Here is a 5,001-nt window from a genome sequence, read left to right on the forward strand (position 1 = left end):
GTTCCATGCAACGTAAAAACACCATACAAACTCTAAATGACAAAAGGAACACTTGGAAAAAGCTAACCAAACGAAAGACTAAAGAAAAGACTTGCAGATCTTACGAACATTAATAATTCAAGATAATTTTTTTTCTTTCGGCCGTTCGTTTGGACGACAAAAAAAAAAAAATTAATTAATTTCTCTTTCAATTTTCTTTCAGAAAAGTTTCTTTTATCATTGTCATAGTTTTTATCATTCCAGTGCATTAATGAAAAGCGTTCTGCTAGAGCTTTGAGAAAGTGGCTTTGAAGTGAACTTTCATTTATTTTATCTTCAGTAAAAATTACTTTTTTACGGTTGCACTTATTTTTATAGTATCGCTGGAATACTAATAACTGTTTTTCCGAACTCTCTTCTCTCTCTCTCTCTCTCTCTCTCTCTCTCTCTCTCTCTCTCTGTCATGCTTGAAAGAGTTTCACCTCACTTCAGAGCATCAGCAACTTAATGGGTTTCCAGTTATTGAAATAATCTTTCTTTTCTCTCTAGCCAAAGTAAAAAAAAAAATTATTGCTTCTTATGGTATCCTTTACAGGCTGCTGAAAAGCAAGAGCCCGTTCCAGCACAAGGCTGGCTTTATTTATATCCATCTCATGGTTGCATTTATATGCTGCCATTTCAAAATGGAAGGTTACTTCCCTGGACACACCAACCTTTTCTCTCTCTCTCTCTCTCTCTCTCTCTCTCTCTCTCTCTCTCTCTCTCTCTCTCTCAATCTGTCTATCTAATTCTCTCTCTCTCTCTCTCTCTCTCTCTCTCTCTCTCTCTCTCTCTCTCTCTCTCTCTCTCCTCCTGGCTGAAAGTGTTTTGCCCTACGTGAAAGCATTGTCAATTAAGGAAGCACTTGATGTTCCTCGTCGCGCTAAATGCTCTTCGAGAATGACTTCTCTTCCTGACCCCAATATTGAGATGTGCTTTCCGGAATCTTTAAAACCTCTTTAGTGTAAGAGGTGTTTTTCCCTTCATTGTCAAAATACGCTTTCGCTCTGTTTTATTTGGTATTGGTTATTTCTATCCAAGGGTTACTTGCATAGTCGACTCTCGGAAGATATTAAGCGATTTTTTTTCAGAAAGTTTATATATTTTATAGAACATTGGATAACTATGAAATGTCATCCGAATAAGATTTTGGTCGGTTGACTTCGAAAGATGTGAATGTTACAAGTCGTCCAAAATACCACCTTTAGAATAAAAAAAATAAAGTGAAGAAGCATATTTCAAATTTTAGTGATATAGAGAAAGCCGACCAAAACGTATGTGAGTTAATAATTGCAGTGCCGTGATTAGTTTAAAATACGAGCCGTCGAGATTGGATCTATTAAGATAATAAGCTGGATCAAAAACAGCATTGCACAAACACAATAGAAAAAAATCTGCAAGCAGTAAACAATATAGGTGCATTTAGCGGGGAAGACGACCGATAACAACTTGATCGAACTCGGGGCCTGCGTATTAGTTTATCAAGTATTTATATTTTTCTTTTAAAATTATCAAATTTTAAAATACCAATTATCCTCTTATACCTATAAAAATGCCAGTGATAATAAAAAATGTATTAAGAATATTCCTTTGTACAAATCTACTCAGTTTCTGAGTAGATTAAGTTTTTCAGTGCAGATTTTGCTAAAAAAAACTTCGAACGTTTTATTTTCTCATTGCCTGTGAGACCGGGATGAGTCACCTGGTCAAATTTTCTGTTTCCAATACTGTAAATTTAGGAAATATATTAAGTCCCGAGCATCATAAGGAGGTGACCATGAATCATTGTTCAGTTGTTCATTTCTGTCATGTTCTGTGTATAATTTCCGGGGAAATACATCAGAATTACAAGAGTCATAATAAAAATACATAAAAAAATCCCGAGTTTAAGCTTTACATGAAATTTGCCAGCGTTTTTGACAATGACACGGCTTTTGCAGATTTGGGCAAAACTCCAAATTATTATTACTCTTGATATGTTTCGACTGTCATGATCAATTGTAGCTTATTCTAATATTTTTCTATTAACAAGACGACAGTATTTCAGATGCCTGATCGCGACCTTTAAGGCTTCGTTAAGGACGCGTTTTTATATAAAAAAAGTTCAGGTGTTTAAATGGTACTTACCCAAAGCGAAAAACAAATGAACAATACACTGTTTCATAGAGGGTTCCATTTCATCATTCAGTACCTTACCACACGTATTTGTCACGTAGAAAATTCTCAAGAATTTTTCTAGCTCATTTCCAACGTTGGAAATGAATAATCCGACTTGCATTTTAATTGTGGGCTTCACTTCATATCAACCCTATCCCATTAGGTATACTTTTTCACAAGAGTATAAAATCTTGCTAAACAGATATCCTGAATGGGCGATGGGATTTAATTTTTCATTAAAGTTTGGTATTTCATTTTCACATCAAAAGAAAGATCCTCAAAGGAATTTTTAAAAAATTAAAAAAAAAGTCATATGTACATAATCATCCAACTCAGTCTATTTTCCTCTTCTTCGGTACATCGGTACAACAGCTAACACCGATCAGACCATCACTCACTTATTTTTTTTTAAAACAGACACTTATTTCAGAGCCCCTGGCACCGTCGCCGTGACGTCAGTAGTGGCACCGCATCCACACGGCCGAGTGCCACGAGAAGTACTGGCGGTGCCGGGTCGAGGGAGAGAAGGAAGGAAGAAGGAAGAGGATGATGACCCCGGCACCCAAGGTAGCCGAAAGGAAGTGGAAAGAGGGAGGAGAGATGGGGAAGGAAGAGGTCGACAACCACACGGAGATAAGAAAGGGGGAATGGCAGGTTAATGCATGTAGGAAGACCGAGATAGCAGAGGGTAAAGGACTCCACCTGCAAAAGGAGAATGCAAAGAGTAATGGAAAAGTGTGATATGGGAGTAGGCGAATGTAGAAAGAGAGAATAATCTATTTTTGAGTGATAATGGCCAAGCGAGCGAGGTTACGATAACGTGAGGGACGAGGGAAGAAGTTAACGATTGTTGTTGGGGAAGAGAGCGCCAGCAAAGTGAGAGAGAGAGAGAGAGAGAGAGAGAGAGAGAGAGAGAGAGAGAGAGAGAGAGACATAAACTACAAGGCCGGGAAGAGATAGGCCGCCGCGAGAGTGATCAGCAGCGAAAGTTATGCCGTAAACAAACAGAATAATGACAGCTATGACGGCATGATGCACTAGAGATAGGGACAGCTAAGTCTATTTCTCGGAAAACTGAGCAAAAAAAAAAAATTAAAAGAAAGAAAGAAAGAAAAAACGAACTCGGCAAAAAAATATTCCGAATAGCAATGAAATGGGGACTTTAGATAAAATGACACCGAGTAACTGTTATTTCAAAATACAGTAAATATTTTGAAAGATATTCATGAGAAATGAATCAACAGCCTCCCCTCGTAATATTCAACAGATTGCAGAACGCTTTTTGTTTCCCATAAATACAATCGTTTCTTTTAAAGATAATTACAGCCTACCACTCCCATCTCTCTCTCTCTCTCTCTCTCTCTCTCTCTCTCTCTCTCTCTCTCTCTCTCTCTCTCCAGGTTCTTCTCATTCCTCCGAGGATGAGAACACTTAAGGAGGCTCTGACGAAGAACCAGGCCGTGAGGACGTCCCACGGGAGTCGTTAACATAACCGTAGCCTGAAGAGGAACAGGAACCGAGGGAGGCGAGTTGTGTATATACTCCTGCAAGCGAGTTCGCCGAAGAGGAACATCTGTTACTCCAATTTTGCTTTTAATCAGCGGGTGGACGAGAAGAGGGCTTCTTCGCCTTCGGGAAGGAGGTGATATCATTTGCCGTATGATAATTCGATGGGACCGAAATGTGTTTTTGTAAGCTTCTAAGATAACCTTCTCTTTTGATATGTTATGAATTAGATCTTAAAAATAATTAAATTGTAAACGATATCATCTGTATTACTGAAGACAACTAATGTACAGGAAAACCTGAATTCCATTCTACAAAAATGTAACAAATAAGTTTACCATTTCGAAATGCAAAGAAAAATAACGTTTTTAGTGTCTCTTAAAAGATTTGTTTTAAAAACTGTTTAAACAACAATATCCTCAAATAGCTCTTTAAATAACTTAGGTGATCGTTTCATGTCAGGTGCCTTTCTTGCGTGCATTCACAATTTAATCTCTTAATGGACTTAGAATTACCCTAAGGGAAATATATATGTATGTATATATATATATATATATATATATATATATATATATATATATACATATATATATAATGTATATAATATATATATATATATATATATATATATATATGTGTGTGTGTGTGTATGTGTGTGTGTTTGTGTTTGTGTGTGTGTAATCGTAATTGCCACAATGCCATTCGCGCTTTTTAGATACACTTGTAACTACAAAGCCTTTGGATCCAAGTGCTTCCCATGTGTGTGTGTGTGTGTGTGTGTGTGTGTGAGCGCGCATTATCACGGGCAAAATCCGTTGTTTAATTTTAAATCCTACTTATGATGGGTATCATTCTTGAGTACAAACAAATAACCCGAAATGCCTTGAATAAAAAATCTCTCTGTGAACATAATGTAGCTTTGCTGACGAAACAGTATACAGGAAAAGAGTCTGGTTACCGTGCAGTCTAAGAAGAGGAGAGACATTGGTCATAATTAAAATGTACATTACTTAATTCAAATTTAACACCAAAGAACTCATCAAAAACCACGAATTAACAAAAGAATATGGGTCTATTATGTATTAACAATAATTACACAAGTCTGAAGATATTCCACCTATAAAAATATGACGTGTGCCGACGATTGCTTAACATCAACAAAGTACACACTTTCTACGCATGCGCAGAAACCATTATTTTAAGGAGTCATGCCGTAAACGTGATATGAAACAGTGTCGTCTTTACCTTAAAAATAGAAAAGAAGAAAAAAGACGTTAATTTTTATATTCATTACCCTTCCTTTGTTCGGTGTGGCGCTAA

The sequence above is a fragment of the Macrobrachium nipponense genome, chromosome 20, assembly GCF_015104395.2.
Source record: "Macrobrachium nipponense isolate FS-2020 chromosome 20, ASM1510439v2, whole genome shotgun sequence".
In the NCBI taxonomy this organism is placed as follows: Eukaryota; Metazoa; Arthropoda; class Malacostraca; order Decapoda; family Palaemonidae; genus Macrobrachium; species Macrobrachium nipponense.